The sequence below is a fragment of the Oncorhynchus mykiss genome, chromosome 1, assembly GCF_057628025.1.
Source record: "Oncorhynchus mykiss isolate SJ-2025 chromosome 1, ASM5762802v1, whole genome shotgun sequence".
NCBI classification, from domain to species: domain Eukaryota; kingdom Metazoa; phylum Chordata; class Actinopteri; order Salmoniformes; family Salmonidae; genus Oncorhynchus; species Oncorhynchus mykiss.
Genome location: NC_143022.1, coordinates 44,614,250 through 44,636,115, shown reverse-complemented (window position 1 = coordinate 44,636,115; position 21,866 = coordinate 44,614,250). Strand labels below are relative to the sequence as shown.

The 21,866-nt window shown below is 44.0% G+C and overlaps 1 protein-coding gene across 3 annotated transcripts in view; it reads left to right on the top strand.

Annotated features, from left to right (window-relative positions):
- tspan9a (tetraspanin 9a) overlaps positions 1-21,866 on the top strand; it is a 279,052-nt gene that overhangs the window by 67,503 nt on the left and 189,683 nt on the right. Inside the window, exon 3 of one of the 3 annotated variants that reach the window (XM_090231839.1) lies at positions 16,571-16,644. The exons of the other annotated variants lie outside the window; for them this stretch is intronic. The gene's annotated coding sequence lies outside the window, so the exon portion shown is untranslated. The remainder of the gene's footprint in view (positions 1-16,570; positions 16,645-21,866) is intronic. 3 annotated transcript variants of the gene reach the window in all.

Genomic DNA, 21,866 nt, shown 5'->3' with positions numbered 1-21,866 from the left:
TAATCACTTCAAGTCATTTCTGAACATTGATCAGCACATTTACACAATCAAATCTCAATTTCCATGCACCGTAGTGATGCACTGCCCAGTTTATGATTGCCATTGTAGAATGCAATAGCATGGTTAACCAGTTGCGGCGAGCAAACCCGGATCCGGGATCCTATTTATAGACCTAAGCTCATTACCATAACGCAACGTTAACTATTCATGAAAATCGCAAATGAAATGAAATAAATATGCTAGCTCTCAAGCTTAGCCTTTTGTTAACAACACTGTCATCTCAGATTTTCAAAATATGCTTTTCAACCATAGCAAAACAAGCATTTGTGTAAGAGTATTGATACCTAGCGTAGCATTTAGAGTAGCATTTAGCGTAGCATTCAGCATGCAACATTTTCACAAAAACAAGAAAAGCCTTCAAATAAAATGATTTACCTTTGAAGAACTTCAGATGTTTTCAATGAAGACACTCTCAGTTAGATAGCAAATGTTCAGTTTTTCCAAAAAGATTCTTTGTGTATTAGAAATCGCTCCGTTTTGTACATCACGTTTGGCTACCAAAGAAAACTGTATCCAGGAGTGTATTTATCCCCGCAAGCTCATTAGCATAACGCAACGTTAACTATTCATGAAAATCGCAAATGAAATTAAATAAATATGCTAGCTCTCAAGCTTAGCCTTTTGTTAACAACACTGTCATCTCAGATTTTCAAAATATGCTTCTCAACCATAGGAAAACAATCATTTGTGTAACAGTATTCATAGCTAGCGTAGCATTTAGCGTTAGCTTTAGCATTCAGCAGGTAACATTTTCACAAAAAACAGAAAAGCATTCAAATAAAATAATTTACCTTTGAAGAACTTCAGCTGTTTTCAATGAGGAGACTCTGTTAGATAGCAAATGTTCAGTTTTTCCTGAAAGATTATTTGTTTAGGAGAAATCGCTCCGTTTGGTGCGTCACGTTTGGCTACCAAAAAAAACCGAAAATCCAGTCATCAAAACGCCAAACTTTTTTCCAAATTAACTCCATAATATCGACTGAAACATGGCAAACGTTGTTTAGAACCAATCCTCAAGGTGTTTTTCACATATCTCTTCGATGATATATCGTTCGTGGAAGTGTGATTTCTGTCCTGAATCCCAGGAGAAAATGCCCGCAACTGAAGATTACGCACCAATTTAGACAAAGGACACCGGGCGGACCCCTGGTAAATGTAGTCTCTTATGGCCAATCTTCCAATGATATGCCTACAAATACGTCACAATGCTGCAGACATCTTGAAGAAACGACAGAAAGCGCAGGCTTGTTCCTGGTGCATTCACAGCCATATAAGGAGACATTGGAAAACAGAGCTTCAGAAATTCTGCTCATTTCCTGTTTGAAGTTTCATCTTGGTTTCGCCTGTAGCATGAGTTCTGTGGCACTCACAGATAATACGTTAGACTGTTTTCTTTCCAAAGCTGTCAATTATATGCATAGTCGAGCATCTTTTCGTGACAAAATATTGCGCTTAAAACGGGCACGTTTTTTTATCCAATAATGAAATAGCGCCCCCATAGATTCAACAGGTTAAGGTTTCTCATTGATTTCTGTTCTAGCTCCTAATGCTCCTTGTGCAGAGTCCTCCAGGCATGTTTCCATTACACGTCCATTCTACCCAGATAAGTACCTGGACGCGAGTCATGGTGTCTCGTTGTCATGGAGCTCCGTTGACAAGGGTTTTCATGGCAGGGTAAGGAGGTACAGTAGAAGCTAAATTGAACGTGGCACACGTGATCATGGGATCCCTCCTTTCCACTGCCTCTGCCTCCCTCAACCCTCATAGCATTCCATGGAATGGGATCTGCCATTGCTCCTTCCCCGTGGCATTCCTGGGCGGTGGTGTCATGCCCCGTGGCATGCCCCGGTCCAGAGACCCTGGAGAGAGGACACCGCTGGGCCCTGACGATGAGAACGGAGGAACGTGCAGGGTCGTATTGGAAAGGACAAGGCGAGGAAGGACAGCTGTTGAACCCAATGACCGCTACTTGAGGAGAAGAAACCCAGAGCCCTGCCTTCAGGCTGTGTTAACCCACTGTGATGAAGGCCCTGTAGTAAAGACATTTGGTTCTGACCGGAGGGCTTATTCTGAGAGCATCTCTGAGAGCATCTCAGCACTCTGAAATTAAGAAATGATCCCCTCATCTCGCTGTGCTTCGTTTTATATCCCATGTCTTTTAAATGGGACTGGAATGGAGTTTGGGCCTGCACGTGTGTGCTTAATTGTGCACGTGTGTGTATGTGTGTGTGTGTGGGACGGTTTATATAGTAGCATCTCCTCAGTAGATCTCTACTCCTCAGAAGGCTGACCGGCTGACCTTTCCACCCCCACATCATTAATCTCCTCTGGTCACACACAGGGGAACATGCTACAATGCCGTGTGGAAATGTTGCTCTAGCAGTTTCTTAAACATGTGCTGATGGCCATCCTTTTCCTTGGTTTGTGTTTATAGCTGGATGTCCAGCGGCTGTCCACACTCTCTGAGGAGGAAATGTGCTGCTCCAAGTAATTGCGAGTAATTACATGAGTCTTATTAGGTACTGCCATTGAAGGCAACATTAATTTGGGTCACTAATGGGACAGACTAACTATTTTGTTATGCAGACTCTCTTGTGCTCCTATTGCTGTCTCACTCTCTTGCACTTTCAATCTCTTGCTCTCTCGCTCTCTGTATTTCTCTCTCTATCTCTCTCACACACGGGTATGCGCGCACACACACACACGCACACTTTTTGAAATGCCAGTCCATGAACTCTAAGACCTTTTAAAGTTTATCCTCTTGATTGAGAGCTATAAAGCTGGTAGAATGCAGCCTTGCCCTCACTTTACTTCATCAAAAGATGAAGATGGCAATGAAAAGACAAAATAGTAAGTTAACAATTTAAGACATTCAAACAGGGTTCAAACTCAAATGGTGTTATATCTGTCTGTGTGTGTGTGTGTGCGAGTGCGTGAGGGTAGTCTATAGCTCCATGTCAGATTGTTAAGATAGAGGACCCAGCAGTCTAGTTGGTGTGAAGCAGCAACAGTTGAGACGAGCACCAGACGAGTCAGAGGTTCAGCTGCAAAAAATGGTGGAATGTATTTTACAGCAGCCAGGTGATGAGAGAAGACTAGATCCAGAGTTACTAAATACACAAATGATTAAAAATATAAAACCTTGGGACTCCCGCGTGGCGTTGTGGTCTAAGGCACTGTGCCTCAGTGCTAGCTGTGCCACTAGAGATTATTGTTCAAATCCAGGCTCTGTCGCAGCCGGCCGCGACCGGGAGACCCATGGGGCGGCGCACAATTGGCCCAGCGTCGTCCGGGTTAGGGGAGGGTTTGGACGGCAGGGATTTTCTTGTCCCATCGGACTAGGCGTAATGCACGCTGACACGGTCACCAGGTGTACCACAGAAAAGTGATACACCTATCAATTTACAGTAGATTCAATTTAAGTAGATTAATGGTATATTGATTATGCCTCAGAATAGTGTCCATTTTTATCATTGATTTAATATAGGCCATTATATTTTTGAGAAAACACAAACTGTTCCTTTCTATCAATTAAGGTTTTTGCTTTGTTAAGAGATGGCACTCCCTAAACCGCCTCACCCATTTGAAGAAATGTGTCGGTGAACGTGGCCGTGTCCGATTACCCATACTAGCGTACTACATACTTAAATGGCATAGTATGTACTCATTGTCGTATACTATTTAGCACGTACTGTTTAGTAAAAAGTATGCAGTTCGCAATGGCTGCAACATACTACTTTTGGGGCTTTCAAGACAACTGGGAACTCATAAAGAAAACAAGCTCCGACTGGGAAAAATCGTGATGTCAGTTATTTTCAAGACGGGGAAGACAGAGCTCTAGGATTATGCCGGAGTTTCCGACTTGTAATTCCGAGTTGGATGACAGTTCAAAATATTTTTATCATTCGGAGCATGTTTTTTCCGAGTTCCCTGTTGTCTTGAACGCACCATCAGTTACAGCTAGGCATATGAACTGGAAAGGATTGTATGTAGCCCAAACCAGTGACCTATCACTATAGCAGAGTGCCGGAGTGTTGTTGTTTTGGGCTAAGTAGATAAGTAGCTAGTGTTTGGAACAACGAATTTGGAGTACCTTGAGTTAACCATACTGCCCTACCAAGCTAAAAGGCAGTAACGTAAACTCACCCCATTCCGTACAAATGTGCGCAACCGCAACATTCAAACGAGGCTACAAAGAAAACTAATGGGACTGTTGACTTCAAAATCGGGGGTGTGAACTAGGTTTCTATTCAAGCGTTGATCGACATGGTAATGGTTCTATAGTATTGGAGAAAAGTTGAAAAAAACTGACCCTCCGTTACATCGTGACGTGTCATGTCATAACGTACAGCACGCATAAAGCAACTATTTCTGTCTTACAATCTCTCTCTACTTGGTGTAGCACTTCTATCATCCTTTAAAAACAAGAAATGGACAGTGACTGGGGTAAGGGGGAGACCTAGTCATTTTTTGCGTCATCATTGCATGCAATCATCATTCTCAAAGCCGCTGTTTACTTCTAAGATCACTTTAGCACCGCCCTAAAAACCCGATTCAAATTCAACACAAACCTTCAAATAGGTATGTAATGACACATTATATAAACTCTTTATAGTGTTTTATTTACATTTTAGAGGCGATAAGGTGATAAGTTGTACAGATCGAGTGAAAAAAAGCAATTTTTCCACACAACATTTCTCTTTCTCACTACCAAACGCATTAGTTTCACTTCCCCACCCACCATTTTTAAAAAGACCCAACGAGGCTCATTGCCTGCTTGAATTATGCAGAAACGGGCAGCGTTTAGGTTATATAATTGATTCTGTTGGAAAGAGGAGTAATTGTGCTTTACAATGTAATGTAATGTATTGACATTACAGTTGATCCTGAAGTATTACGTTTTTGGGGCGCTAAAATAAGGGCAATTGTACTTTCCAATGCGATGTACAAGTTTACCTTAACTACTCATTTGGTTGAAAATACGTGCTTAATCATGTGGACAAGTATCCTGCCTCTATTGTATTGTGTTTTGGAGAAAATGGGGGTTATGTGAGCAATTTTTCTCAGAACCACGATATGAGCAGTTACTGCCTTTTTGCTTGGTAGGGCAGCGTAGGCCTAAGCATGTATCAATTGAAGACTCACCTGAAGCTTGAGAGGAATGGGAGGTGCAGTAGAAGAATGCAGTGCTGAGGCAGAGGGCTCGTAATGACTGGCTAGCTACTACTCTGAACTGTGTGTGGTGAGCTTTCTGGTGCCCTCTACAACATTGTCACCAGACTCCATCTTCATCAACCATCTCTCTGACTACCTTCCTCTGATCAAGCCATAAACTGTCCCTCTCCATCTTTGGAGGATGCACTCAAAGATTTGGCCTTTTTTGGTTGACCTAGCCAGCTATAGCTAGGCTACTCATGACGATGTATTGATTGTTTCTTTGCTATTAACGCGCTTTGAGATGAAAATAGCTTATTATTATACCAAAGATAGTGTATTTATTTTATTAGAGCAAAAACCTCTGATGAAGGCCAAGAGGCCGACATGCACGCTTCAATAAAAAAGTGATACTAGCAAGAGCAGTGTGTTTCTAAACAATGAATTCTAAAAAATAATTCAAAAGGCACTAAAATGTCATTTTTTGTTTCATTTGTTTTTGTTCTAAGAGACTATAGTGATTTAATACAACAAAATGTTTAAAAGATGAGTGCTTTATGTCCCTACCAGCCTATTGTGTCACACTCGCAAATGCTTCACAATGTATTTCTTTGTAAGCTATTGCCTTGAAATAATTGAAATAATATAGCCTAAATAATTCATTTTAGTCTCCCCGTCTGGCTCCTGACCTATTTAGAGTGTTTTTATGATGTTTAATATGACATGTAGCCTATTTGAAATATTGTGCGCTTCTTACATTCACGTTCATGTTTATTCAAATACTTTTCATTCAAATCATATGGTTTGGTTTCAATACTTCAAAACCAAATGGTAGGTCCAGTTAGTCATAAAAAATAGATGTTGGTTTAAATTGTGATTCTGGAGTGTTTGGAGTGTTTTGTTTATCCTGTGAGCGCGGAGCAGTTTAGAGGAGAAGTTGGAAAGGACGTGGAGCGGCGACGCCTGCTCCATGAGTAATGAGTGGGATTTCCAACCGCTCTGATCAATACACCCAGTCACTACAAAGATACAGGCTTCTTTCCTAACTCAGTTGCCTGAGAGGAAGGAAACCACTCAGGGATTTCACCATGAGGCCAATTGCGACTTTAAAACAGTTACAGAGTTTAATGGCTGTGATAGGAGAAAACTGAGGCTGGATCAACAACATTGTAGCCACTCCACAATACTAACCTAATTGACAGAGTGAAAAGAGGGAAGCCTGTACAGAATGAAAATATTCTAAAACATCCATCCTGTTTGCAACAAGGCACTAAAGTAATAGTGCAAAACTGTTTGTCCTGAATGCAAAGTGTTGTTTGGGGCAATACATTACTGAGTACCACTCTTCAGTGGGGGCTGTGTCATGTTATGGGTATGCTTGTAATCTTTAAGGACTGGGGAGTTTTCCAGGATAAAAAATAAATGGAATAGAGCTAAGCACAGGCAAAATCCTAGAGGAAAACCTTGTTGAGTCTCCTTTCCACCAGACACTGGGAGATGAATTCACCTTTCATCAGGACAATAACCTAAAACACAAGGCCAAATCTACACTGGAGTTGCTTATCAAGAAGACAGTGAATGTTCCTGAGTGGCCCAGTTACAGTTCAGACCTAAATCTACTTGAAAATCTATGGCCAGACCTGAAAATGGTTGTCTTGCAATGATGTACAACCAACTTGAGCCTGAAGAATTTTGAAAATAATAATGGGAAAATGTTGTGCAATCTAGGTGTGGAAAGCATTTAGATACTTACCCAGAAAGACTCACTGCTGTGATCGCTGACAAAGGTGCTTCTAAATTAGATGTTTCATTTTCAATACATTTGCAAAAATGTCTAAAAACTTGTTTCACTTTTTCATTATGGGTAGTGTGTGTAGATGGGCGATTAAAAAACATATTTAATCCATTTTGAATTCAGGCTGTAACAACAAAATGTGGAATAAGTCAAGGGGTAGGAATACTTTCTGAAGGCACTGTACATCATCACACTTACATGAATGTGCTGGTGAAGCAAAGGAAATAGATGGGAAAGTGTTTTTGCTCTCAGAGAAAGGTGGACCTTTATTAGCCAAGTACAGCACAGTAACATCCCATGTATGTTTGTTTACGGTTCTCCCACTTCTTTTTTTACCAATGAAGATGACAGCTGCCCCTCCAGTTAACACTTCACGTAGATCCTGAAAATACATAAGATGAAATACAACATTAACCAAAACATGAGAAAAGTATATTTGTGTGAACTTTCTCTAGGTAGATAGACTGCCACACACTTTATCAAGTTGGAGTGCCAAGGGTAAACAGTAACGAGTACAGCTTACCATTACTTTCACCATAACAGGTTACAGTGTGCGCAATGAAACTAGCTAGACCCGTTCAGGTTGTAACCGTTCAGGTAGAAACTAATATTGCATCGCGTGAACATTACAATCAGAATCCGCTCAACACAGATAAACCAACGTGACAAATCAGGAGAGCTAGAAGAAAAGACAAGTGTTTGGACCACAGTGGAAAATAGGAATGTAGGCTACCGCGTTACTAACGTTAGCTATAGCTAACTAGTGATAGTTCAGTGGCAAGAGCGCTAACTATAACCACGACTTACTCAACCTTTTTTTTGCAGCATTTCTCCACCCGTGTTCACCACTGAATTAAATGCCTGTTATTGTCATCAGACTCTGCAACAGTTTGAACACAAGTCCTGGTATTTACAACAAGTACCTAGTTAGCTAGCTAGCTAACTAGGCTAATGTTAAATATGAAGTTATCGCTGAACAGCAAGCAAGTAACTCTGTAATGTTAGCTAACATTACCGTTCAAAACAGTTATAACTTCTAGTCTTAATAAAGCACATAGCTAGCCAAAGGCACGGCAGTCTGCAGATCTGTTTTCAAAGATGTAATGTTACCATGAAACGTTTGTGATAATTTTAAGGAGAACAAAAATACACCACCGCAGAAACTTCGCTATTCGCCATCTACCAAGTTGTTTTGTTGTTTACTTGAAGAGATCTCGCTATCGAAACTCGCAGCCCTCCTCTTCCAATGCATTGTGGCTGTGAAATTCATGAAAAGTGTGTAGCGAATTCTACTAGATGAGAAGCTGAAATTAGTTTAACATTTTGGCATTTAAAGCATACTCGATTTTAGAAAATTCACATCGTATGTAACGTTTTATTTTCGCATACTCAAACGGCCTACTATTTAGTATGGTTATTTGGACACGGCCAGTGTCTATAGTCTAGCCTATTAGGCCATTAATTCATAGCCTACATGCACATGTCATCAGTCAATTGCATTGCTTCAAACGGTGTTCAAATCGACGCCACATCCAGTGATACAACTTGCAATGTAAATCATTTACATGGCAAGCCTTTCAAAGAAGCCTGTATTCCTAAACTGTTGGAATCCATAGCCATTGAAAGGATGTTAGGCTTTTGAACTGTGATCAATAATAGTCATCTCAATCTACCCACTTTTGACCCTACTTTGCTAAAGTAATGTCATTTGCATTAAGGTTTTCGATATAGGCTACATTCTGTGATTCATACTCTCAAACCTGCCAACTACGTACAATAGGTGGCAGCACCTCTTAAACCCCACAGAAGCCCAACTTCAACAAGTTACCATTCTCCACAAAATGTTTTGTACAAATTAGTTTACATCCCTGTTGGTGAGCATTTATGCTTTTCCAAGATAATCCATCCACCTGACATGTGTGGCAAATTAAGAAGCTGATTAAACAGCATGATCATTACACAGTTGCACCTTGTGCTGGGGACAATAAAAGGCCACTCTAATGTGCACACAACACATTGCCACAGATGTCTCAAGTTGAGGCAGTGTGCAATTGGCATGCTGACTGCAGGAATGTCCACCAGAGCCGTTGCCAGAGAATATAATATTAATTTCTGTACCATAAGCCGCCTCCAATGTCATTTTAGAGAATTTGGCAGTACGTCGAATCGGCCTCACAACAACAGACCATGTGTAACCATGCCAGCCCAGGACCTCCACATCTGTCATCTTCACCTGCGGGATCATCTCAGACCAGCCATCTAGACCGTTGCACTACCAAAGAAATTCTGCAGAAACTGTCTAAGGGAAGTTAATCTGCATGCCTCTGGAAGTTCATCTCGAGCTGGAGAAGTGTGCTCTTCACGGAGGAATACCAAGTTTCAACTCTACTGGACAGATGACAGACGTGGCGTTGTGTGGGCGAGCGATTTGCTGATGTCAACATTGTAAACAGAATGCCACATGGTGGTGGTGGACATAAGCTATGGACAATGAACACAATTGCATTTTATCGATGGCAATTTGAATGTACAGAAATACCGTGATGAGATCCTGAGGCCCATTGTTGTGCCATTTATCCGCCTCCATCACCTCCTGTTTCAGCATGATAATGCAGTGCCCCATGTCGAAAGGATCTCTACACAATTCGTAGAAGCTGAAAAAGTTATTTCATGGCCTGTTTACTCACCAGACATGTCACCTATTGAGCATGTTTGGGATGCTCTCGATCTACATTTACAACAGCGTATTCCAGTTCCCGCCAATATCCAGAAACCTCCACAGGCCACAATCAACAGCCGGATCAACTCTACGCAAAGGAGGTGTGTCGCGCTGCATGAAGCAAATGGTGGTCACACCAGATACTGACTGGTTTTCTGATCCACGCCCGTAACTTTTTAAAGTTATCTGTGACCATATCTGTATTTCCAGTCATGTGACATCCACAGATTAGGGCTTAATTAATTTTTTTCAATTGACTGATTTCCTTATATGAACTGTAACTCAGTAAAATCTTTGAAATTGTTGCATTTCTATTTTTGTTCAATGTAATTATAGGCTACTAAAGCCTACAACTTAGAGCTGTGACACAAAGTTTTAATGAAAGCTGTGTAGAAAAAAGTATATTTTATAATCACATGCAGCTATTTATTTCTGACCAGCAGATGTCCCTAATGTGCATTGTGTACGGATGATAAAGCTCAGAGACTAGCAGCTTTTGTGTCAGCGCTCGGCGGAAGCCAGTGTGAGGACAATAGCTCGGCTGCCGCATGACCAAAGTGTGTTGCAAAATGCGAAGTCCCACTGATTTCGCAACATGTAAATCTGTTTACTATATTGCGGACCAGAAGTCACTAATGTGCGATATGAACAGATAATAAATGACGCTCAGAGTAATCAACCATTTCTGGGCATAATTTGGTGGAAGCACCAAAGCCTTCAGATAGCCTCGCTTTCCCATTACTAGCTCAGAGTAATTAACCGTTTTTCAGCACAGTTTGATGAACACACGTCGTAGCCTTCAGAAAACCTTGGTTTCTCATCACTAATTAAATGCGCTTATGTTACCTTTCAAAAGCTTTTAATCTGGCAGAAATTATATTTAATTTGTCATGTTATTAGATTTAACCAACAGACCACTTCAACTACAATAACATTCTCAGTAACGGTTACAGAGATATTATTTTCTTGCTATGACTGATATTTAGTTGTTTATCTACCTTAGTTGAATGCACTGACTGTAAGTTGCTCTGGATAAGAGTTTCTGCTGAATGACCAACATTTGTATGTAAAAACAAACATGTGCAGACCATGCTGGTTATTATTATAATGAGCTCCGCCCCTAAACTAGTACACATTTGGTCGGTCCAGACCATACCAAATCCTAGATGCCTAGGTTATGTTTCAGAAGTTTGAACAGAAAAGTACAGTACGACACAGTTCAGTGCACTAGAGTACAGTAAAGTACAGTATGGTATGGTGCGTAAGGTAAAGCAGTTAAATTCAGTAGAGTATTGTACAGTACAGTAGAGTTTAATTCAGTAGAGTACATTAGAGTACCGTAGAGTACAGTACAGTAGAGTACAGTTTAGTTCAGTACAATACAGTACATTATACTGTAATGTACTATGCTCTACTGTACTGTAGTGAACTTTACTTTTATTTACTTTATAGTACTCTACTGTTATTGTATTGTACTCTACTGTACTATAATTTTTTTTTCCTGTACTGTATTTTAATGTACTGTACTCTACTGTAGTGTGCTGTAACTTGCTGTCCAGATTTGTGTTTGGATCAGATTAGTTTGTGTCTGGACCAAAATTGAACTGAACCAATCATAGATGTCTATGTTTTAGCCAAATCAAGGCTGGTCTAGACCGGACTAAATCTGATCCAATCACAGACGTCTATGTTATGGCACACAATAATTCCACCATCCCAGACACCCTACACCCACTCCAATTTGCATACCGTCCCAACATATCCATAGATGATGCAATCTCAATTGCTCTCTACACTGCCCTCACCCACCTTGATAAAAGGAACACCTACAGTTGAAGTCAGAAGTTTACATACAATTTAGCCAAATACATTTAAACTCAGTTTTTCACAATTCCTGACATTTTAATCCAAGTAAAAATTCCCTGTCTTAGGTCAGTTAAGATCACCAATTTATTTTAAGAATGTGAAATATCAGCATAATAGTAGAGAGAATGATTTATTTCAGATTTTATATTTATTTTACTTTCATCACATTCCCAGTGGGTCAGAAGTTTACATACACTCAATTAGTATTTAGTAGCATTGCCTTTAAATTGTTTAACTTGGCGCAAATGTTTCGGGTAGCCTTCCACAAGCTTCCCACAATAAGTTGGGTGAATTTTGGCCCATTCCTCCTGACAGAGCTGGTGTAACTGAGTCAAGCCTCCTTGCTCGCACACGCTTTTTCAGTTCTGCCCACACATTTTCTATAGGATTGAGGTCAGGGCTTTGTGATGGCCACTACAATACCTTGACATTTTTACTGTGGATATAGATACTTTTGTACCTGTTTCCTCCAGCATCTTCACAAGGTCCTTTGCTGTTGTTCTGGGATTGCTTTGCACTTTTCGCAGCAAAGTAAGTTCATCTCTAGGAGACAGAACGCGTCTCCTTCCTGAGTGGTATGACGGCTGCGTGGTCCCATGGTGTTTATACTTACGTGCTATTGTTTGTACAGATGAACGTGGTACCTTCTTCAGGTGTTTGGAAATTGCTCCCAAGGATGAACCAGACTTGTGGAGGTCTACAATTTCTGAGGTCTTGGCTGATTTCTTTTGATTTTCCCATGAAGTCAAGCAAAGACGCACTGAGTTTGAAGGTAGACCTTGAAATACATCCACGGGTACACCTCCAATTGACTCAAATTATGTCAATTAGCCTATCAGAAGCTTCTAAAGCCATGACATCATTTTCTGGAATTTTCAAGCTGTTTCAATGCACAGTCAACTTTGTCTATTTAAACTTCTGATGCACTGGAATTGTGATACAGTGAAATAATCTGTCTGTACACAACTGTTGGAAAAATTACTTGTGTCATGCACAAAGCAGATGTCCTAACCGACTTGCCAAAACCAAGGAATTGGTGGAGTGGTTGAAAAACGAGTTTTAATGACTCCAACCTTAGTGTATTTAAACTTCTGACTTCAACTGTATGTGAGAATGCTGTTCATTGAGTACAGCTCAGCGTTCAACACCATTGTCCCCTCTGAGCTCGTCACCAAGCTTCGGACTCTGGGTCTGAACACTCTGCAACTGGATCCTGGACTTCCTGAAGGGCCACCCCAGGTGGTAAGGGTAGGCAACATCACCTCCACCACGCTGACCCTCAACACTGGGGCCCTCAGGGGTGTGTGATTAGTTCCCTCCTGTACTCCCTGTTCACCCACGACTGCGTGGCCACACACAACTCCAACATTATCATCAAGTTTGCTGACGACACAACGGTGGTAGGCCTGATCACTGGCAACGATGAGTCAGCCTACAGAAAGGAAGTCAGTGACCTGGCAGTGTGGAGCTGATCGTGGACTACAGGAAATGGGGCTGCAGTGGAGCAGGTCGAGAGCTTCAAGTTCCTCAGTTTCCAAATCACTAAAAACTAAAAATGGTCCCAACACACGCGCACAGTCATGAAGAAGGCACGACAGTTCCTCTTCCACCCCAGGAGGTTGAAAAAGTTTGTCACAGGCCCTCAAAAAGTTATACAGCATTTTGACTGTCTGCATCACGGCCTGGTATGGCAATATCACCACCCTCAATTTCATGGCGCTACAGAGGGTGGTGCGGACATCCCAGTACATCACTCGGATCGAGCTCCCTGACATCCAAGACATCTTCCCTTCCCTGGAACTAAGGAGCCTGAACCATGAAAACAACCCCAGATCATTATTCCTCCTCCACCAAACTTTACAGTCGGCACTATGCTTTTGATCAGGTAGCGTTCTCCTGGCATCTGCCAAACCCAGATTCGCCCGTCGGACTGCCAGATGGTGAAGCGTGATTCATCACTCCAGAGAATGCGTTTCCATTAGTCCAGAGTCCAGTGACAGTGAGCTTTACACCAATCCAGCCGACGCTTGGCATTGCACATGGTGATCTTAGGCTTGTGTGTGGCTGCTCGGCCATAGAAAACCATTTCATGAAGCTCCAGACAAACAGTTATTGTGCTGATGTTGCTTCCAGAGGCAGTTTGGAACTCCGTAATGAGTGTTGCAACCAAGGACAGACGATGTTTGTGCGCTACGTTCTGTGAGCTTGTGTGGCCTACCACTTTCTGGCTGAGCCGTTGTTGCTCATAGACGTTTCCACTTCACAATAACAGCACTTACAGTTGACTAGGGCAGACATTTGACAAACTTGGAAATGTGGCACCCTATGACAGTGCCACGTTGAAAGTCACTGAGCTCTTCAGTACCAGCCAATCGACTGCCAGTGTTTGTCTATGGAGATTGCATGGCTGTGTGCTCAATGTTATATACCTGTCAGCAACAGGTGTGGCTGAAATAGCAGAATCCACTAATTTGAAGGGGTGTCCACCTGCATTCATATCGACTCTACACACATGTACACCCACTCACATACAAGCTGCTTCTACTCTGTTTGTCTTATGTCTTGTTGCCTAGTCACCTTTACCCTATACATATTTACCTCCATCATTCCAGTATCTCTGCACATTGTAAATATGGTATAGGAACTGACCCCGTATATAGTATGCTTACTTACTTACTGTGTCTTTCATATTTCTTCATATTTCTCGTGTTTTTTCTAATATTACATTGTTATTGATTATTGCATTGTTGAGTTTTGAATTTGAAGGAAAGGATTTTCACTGTACTTGTGCATGTGACGTAAAAAATTGAAATCTTGAAAGTATTTTGGGGCCAAATATAGGTAACCAAATCTGAACCAAACACCAATCACGTCTATGATTGGTTCAGATTTAGTCCGGAGCAAAAATCAACGTCCATTGACGTTGAAATCAAGGACAGTCCGGACTTCACCAAAAAAAGACGCCCAAAAGACGTCGGAGTCGGTCTATGATTAGTTGGATAGAAACAGACAAGCAGCTCTCTTTTGCTCCGTTTACACAGGCAGCCCAATTCAGATGTTTTTTTCACTAGTTTGTCTTTTGACCAATCAGATCAGCTCTGAAAAAGATATTAGTAAACATTTCTGATGTGATTGGTCAAAAGATAAAATAGTGGAAAAAATATCAGAATTCGGCTGACTGTGTATACGCAACCCATGAGATTGAGAATCCTAAAAGGATCTGCCCTAATCAGGCATAGACCGTTCTCAATGAACAGGGATTAACACACTTGAATGGCAATACGATTGCACAATTAACATTACAAATGACCAATAGGCCTACTTTACTCGTTAATAAAAACAAATACATAACTTGCATAAATATCAGCGTTTCTGATGAACATTGGAAACCAAATATGTATAGGGCGCAACCTTTGCCTTCAGACGTGAATTTGACCGGTTTGCGCTCACCTACAGTAAACCCGTGCTTATACATGGGCCTTGGTAAACAGCAATTGAACTGCAAGAAAATCCACCTACCATGTGTAGAGACCCGCGGTCCCTATTGTTGTCATTAAAACATTGTTTGATTGGTTGACAAGATGAACACTGCTCATTGGTCAGCCATGGCAGGCCGCCGTGCATGGTGCTCGCTCCCGTGCGTGGTGCTTGCTCTTGTGCGCCGCTCGGCACGAACCGCGCCTCTTGCAAAACTGCTTGCTTTTTTTGCAGCCCGCAACACTGAAGTCTATGAGACCTTCGCCGCTTACCGCGGCCCACCTGTAAGCACCTTTAAGTAGAACATGTTGGCGATGCCAGTCAAAAGAGAAACAACGCAAAACATTTCTGAATAAATTATATGATGATATGATAACCAGACTCTGGCTTTCGCGTAGCCTACTTTACACGATCACATAACAAAATGTTTAAAAGTAGCGAAAGTATTGTTAATTTATCAAATTCTAGGTCTACCGAACAATCAGGCTGTTTGTGTGGCTCACCAGTGCATCATCACAGAGTCTTCGTGTTTCTGTATGGCAGTGTATAAGTATCCCCATATGCTGATGATCTATTCCACAGCCAGGTGATACAGGGACTTCCATTCCGATATCGACCCATATTGTCCCTGGAGGGGAGATGACACGGCTATATTGGAATAGTTTGTTGGCACTGCCGAGGCTGTTGCCATTCTGCTGCTATTGTAGAACAGCCCTCCAAATGATAAAAGGAAACGGGAGATGCCATTGCTCATCATAAAATGGAAATAAAAGGCAGTGGCTGGGCCATCATAAGTCATCATACAGGGGGAAGAAACCTGGCCTGTGTATATGATTGGGGCTGTAGATCAGCCTGTAGACTCCTGCTGCACTTCTCATGTGAAGGTGTTCATGAAGTGCCATCATTCATTCTGCAGAGCAAGTGCTGGCCTTTGATATTATTTGTATTTTGCCATGCCTGCTGAGTGACACTGCTTGTGTGTGTGTGTGTGTGTGTGTTTGTGTGTGTGTGTGTGTGTGAGAGAGAGAGAGAGAAAGAAAGAAAGAAAGGGAGAGGAAATAAATTAATCAGATACAGAAGCTACAGTATTGGTATGCACTATATGTGTACCAATATGTGTACATGAGTGTGTATACGTCTTGTTATCCAATCCAACACGTCACCCTTACTTCTCCCCTTCTCAGTATTTTGCCGCAGTGCTCAAGGTCACACATGCAGCACCTGGAGTTTTGTCTGGGGAGCTTAGTTGAAGTACTGTCCACTCTGCTCTTTGAAAAACAACGAGCGGCTGTTTACTGTAGTCTCTCAAGCTGTGGTGTTGATGCTCTATAAATTTGAAGACTAGCCCGTGGAATACATCTACCCATCTAGCCATTTTTATATTCTGGGTTTTATTGTGTTTTACAGGCCTGGCCCTCTTTATAAATAGGATGTTATTATTAATGGACTGTGGTGTGGAAGAGCAAGTAGAGGGCTGACTGAGTTTGTGTGTTTGGCAGGCTTCAGGGCTGCCTGAACTGTGACTGAGGAACAGAGGAACAGACACAGTCTTCATCTCCCCCCCAGAGGAAATGTAAGACCATACACACACTATAGAATAACTATCTTCAAAGTAATGACTTCGGGACGTCGGGTTGATATGAAAGCTTCTTTTAGTAATAATACTTATTCACGTTACATTTAACAACATTTAACATGATTCTACAGAGCAATGAATAATGAGTTGCTAGCGAAAAGAGTCAGGATAATCATGTGTCACTTGCACATAACTGGCGCGTTCTCTCTCTCTCTACTTCTGGTCGCAAGGCATTCTGGAACTTGCAGTCAAAAGAGTAATTCAATGCTAACTAATACAATTACATATGTAAATAACTGTAAATAAAATATCTTTAGATACAGCTCAATTAATTAACTTAAACATTAACTCTGTAACCCATTAAAGTTACAACACACACACATGTACACACACACACACACATCTCCCGTCTTTTCAAAGGGAATGAGACTTTGTAATTACACCAACCAGAGATGTAATGCCACTGATCTCGCCGCGTTTCAGTCTCACGTGGATGTGTGCTGTAGCCAGCATTAGCTTCTCTAGCTCAGCCCCCTCTGCTCTGATATCACAGTGCGCCGTTGCACCTTTGACAGCCCTACTGCTTGCTCTGCAGTGTGTCTTACAGAAATAGCATGGCATAATCTTGTTCAGTTTACAGCCAACACAGTCAGTTGTGCTCTGATTCCCCAGGCCTTCCAAGGTGTAAGGTCCTCTCTGATAGCCATTCAGACCCCCTTCTCGGTGGCTCCCCATTCCAAAGTCACAAAAATGAAAGCGTTAAATTTAGTCGCGCCGGTGCTCGGCGGATAGGCCAACCTGTGTCCGGCTGAGTAGCTGAGCTGTCAGGCTCGGCGGATAGGCCAACCTGTGTCCGGCTGAGTAGCTGAGCTGTCAGGCTCGGCAGATAGGCCAACCTGTGTCCGGCTGAGTAGCTGAGCTGTCAGGCTCGGCGGCTGCGGTGCCATTCATGTGAACCAATGAGAGGCCCTTAGCCCTGAGGTGTCAGTTCCATAGCAGAGAGATCAGCAGAATGGGGGGATAGGGTGTTTGGGGATGAAGGGGTCAAGGATCTGTGCATTACTCTTGCTCCCACATTGCCCCTGGTAATGCATACAAACGTCCCCTTCTGGGCTTGGTGGTTTGCAGGAGGTGTGTGTGTGTTCGTGTACGCTTGCATGTATGTGCGTGTATGTGCATGTGCGTGTGTGTGTTTTTGTGAGGCAGAAAGATATATTGAGTGAGTGTGACTGTGCTATCCATGTACTGTATGTACAGGTAACTGCCAAAATAAAGGAAACACCAACATTAAATGTTTTGGGCCACGACGAGCCGCCAGAGCAGCTTCAATGCGCCTTGGTATAGATTCTGTGGGGGAAAACGCCCTCAGGCACCTCTGCAGAATCTCCCATAAGTGTTCAATTGGGTTGAGATCTGATGACTGAGACCCGCCATTGCTTACATCGTTTTCATGCTCATCAAACCATTCAGTGACCACTCGTGCCCTGTGGATGGGGGCATTGTGTAGTCATCCTACGGGGGCATAGCCATGGTAGCCAAATAATGGCCTGCCCAGCGTTTTTATACATCCCCCTAAGCATTCTGAGATATGAATTGCTTAATTAACTCAGGAACCACATCTGTGTGGAAGCACCTGCTTATCAAAAGGGGACCATGGCGTTCTCCCAGTGACAAAGTACGCTTTATGCAACATCTTTTTGAGTGCCGACCCATCAGACCTTTTTCCTTGTCTAGAAGCACCTACATTCAATATATTTTGTATCCCTCATTTACTCAAGTGTTTCCATTATTTTGGTAATTACCTGTATGTATGTGCAAATACACATAATGTGAGCTCCAATGTGTGTGTGAGTGTGTGAAAAAACACTCAATCAGGGAGCCTTCAGCTGGTGGATCATTCAGGGATATTGACAGATGAGGTCATTGAAATATCAGCAGCCCCCCCACCCAGCCTCCCAGGCCTCTTTGACCACAGGCATGTGGGCCAGTGTGAGGTGCAGTGCTGGGAGGTCAGGAGTAACTGAGACCAGTGGAGGACGGGGCGAGCCTGCTCAGAGGATGTCCAAACAAGGCCGCGTCACCCACCTCAACCCCCCCCATCCCCGTGGGTCTTAGAACACCTGACCCTGCTCCTCCAAAAGACACATTTACATATTTATTTCCCAGGCCGAAGCAGCAGCAACATGCACCGCTGGCCACCAGAGATATGCCACGCCTCTGTTTAATTGGCTATTGATTGACTTTGCTTTGGCAATGGGAGACAACGAATTACCGGCTGCTCACTGTGGTGGTACTGCTGCTCGAGACAGAGTAGTCTGACTCGCTTGACTTATTTATTGACCGTTTTTTATTTATGTTGCGTGAGATGTTTAATGATGCAAGATGAGATGGAGGGATGGCAACATGGAATCTTCCGGTGTTGTTTATTTACATAGCGGGTCAAGCCATGAGGCAAGCTATGTCGGTGTGAAAGGACGAACAATACAGTTTGGCCCTCTGAAGGCATCCATTTGACATGAAATTGTTTCCTGCACTATGGTTTCATTGTCCAGGAGAGAATGGGCCATTATGTATGCATGGGTATGCATGCGTCTCGGAGGAACCACCCATGAGCAAACTAATGGATGACTATAAATAATGATTCTGATACAAGTATTTCCCATCCTCTGCATTTGCAACACTAATAAAGGAGTTGTATAATGATGTTATAAAAAATGAAATGTTCAAATCTCCTGTTGCAGGCAGCTTAATTAACATGCCTGGCGTTTGAGAGGAGGCTGATGTCTTCTTTGAGACTCTGCTCTACTGGGAGAATTGTATTCCCATTACAAAGGCTGAACACTGTTTGGACTGGCTGACTGGTTGACTTGCATTGTGTGGGAAGAGGAGCTACATGTTCTCATAACCATCGGAATGACTGTACAGTATGTTTTCTGGAGTATGTGAGCTTCGGGTAGCTTTGTGTTCAGAAGTAGTTTAATATCATTTCAATTCAGGGGCACAACTTTGGTTTAAAAGTGGGGGGGCATATATATGTTTTTATCCAGTCAGTTTACAGTTTACATTTAGTACCACCTCAGGGCACTGTGAGTACCTCGTCATGCCGTACGGGTTGATGAATGGTCCATCAGTCTTCCAGGCTTTTGTTGACGAGATTTTCCGGGACCTGCATGGGCAGGGTGTGGTGGTGTATATTGATGTGTAGGGGTGTATATCCCACCACGGTAAAGGAAGTACAGCGGTTTATGGGGTTTGCCAACTACTACCGGAGGTTTATCCGGGGGTTTGGTCAGGTAGCAGCTCCCATTACCTCACTGCTGAAGGGAGGACCGGTGCGGCTGCAGTGGTCGGCTGAGGCGGACAGGGCGTTTAGTCACCTGAAGGCTCTGTTTACCTCGGCTTCCGTGCTGGCTCATCCTGATCCCTCTTTGGCATTCATAGTGGAAGTGGACGCGTCCGAGGCTGGGATAGGAGCCGTGCTCTCTCAGCGCTCGGGCACGCCACCAAAGCTCCGCCCCTGTGCCTTCTTTTCGAAGAAGCTCAGCCCGGCGGAGCGAAACTATGATGTGGGGGACCGGGAGCTGTTGGCTGTTGTCAAGGCTCTGAAGGCGTGGAGACGTTGGCTTGAGGGGGCTAAACACCCTTTTCTCATCTGGACTGACCACCGCAATCTGGAGTACATCCGGGTGGCTAGGAGACTGAACCCTCGCCAGACAAGGTGGGCTATGTTCTTTACCCGTTTTGTTTTCACCCTACCCTACAGACCAGGTTCCCAGAACGCTAAGGCAGACGCACTCTCCCGGTTATATGACACAGAGGAGCGGTCCATGGATCACACTCCCATACTTCCGGCCTCTTGCCTGGTGGCTCCGGTGGTGTGGGAGCTGGACACGGACATTGATCGGGCATTACGCACAGAGCCCACTCCCCCCCAATGTCCAGCTGGGCGCCTGTACGCTCCGTCTGCTGTCCGCGACCGTTTGATCTATTGGGCCCATACGTCACCCTCCTCTGGTCATCCTGGCATCGGGCGGACGGAGCGTTGCCTTAGTGGGAAGTACTGGTGGCCCACCTTGGCCAAGGACATGAGGGTTTATGTTTCCTCCTGCTCGGTGTGTACCCAGTGCAAGGCTCCCAGGCACCTGCCCGGAGGGAAATTACAACCCCTACCCGTTCCACAGCGGCCGTGGTCGCACCTGTCTTTGGACTTCCTGACGGATCTTCCTCCCTCACAGGGTAGCACCACGCTCCTGGTCGTTGTGGATCGGTTTTCTAAGTCCTGTCTTCTCCCCCCTTTGCCCGGTCTCCCTACGGCCCTACAGACTGTGGAGGCCCTGTTCACTCATGTCTTCCGGCACTACGGGGTGCCTGAGGACATAGTCTCTGATTGAGGTCCCCAGTTCACGTCCAGGGTCTGGAGAGCATTCATGGAACGTCTGTGGGTCTCGGTCAGCCTCACCTAAGGTTTTCACCCCGAGAGTAACAGGCAGGTGGAGAGAGTAAACCAGGATGTGGGTAGGTTTCTGAGGTCATATTGCCAGGACCGGCCAGGGGAGTGGGCGGCGTTCATCCGCTGGGCAGAGATGGCCCAAAACTCACTCCGCCACTCCTCCACTAACCTCTCTCCTTTCCAGTGAGGACTGGGGTGTCAGCCGGTTCTGGCGCCGTAGCATCAGAGCCAGATCGAAGCTGCTGCGGTGGACGAATGGTTCAAGCGCTCGGAAGAGACCTGGGACGCCGCCCATGTGCACCTACAACGGGCCGTGAGGCGGCAACAAGAAGGCGCTGACCGCCACCACAGCGAGGCCCCGGTGTTTGCACCGTGGGACCGGGTCTGGCTCTCGACCCGAAACCTGCCCCTCCGCCTGCCCTGCCGGAAGCTGGGCCCACGGTTTGTGGGGCCATTCAAAGTCCTGAGGAGACTGAATGAGGTTTCCTACAGGTTACAGCTTCCCCCAGATTATCGTATTAATCCCTCGTTCCATGTGTCTCTTCTCAGGCCAGTGGTGGCTGGTCCACTCCAGGAAGCTGAGGTGCGGGAGGTTCCTCTGCCCCCTCTGGACATCGAGGGGGCTCCGGCGTATGACGTTCGAGCTATCCTGGACTCGAGGCGTCGGGCGATGGGTGTTCAGTACCTCGTGGAGTGGGAGGGGTATGGTCCGGAGGAGAGATGCTGGGTGCTGGTGGAGGACGTCCTGGACCCTTCGTTGCTGCGGGAT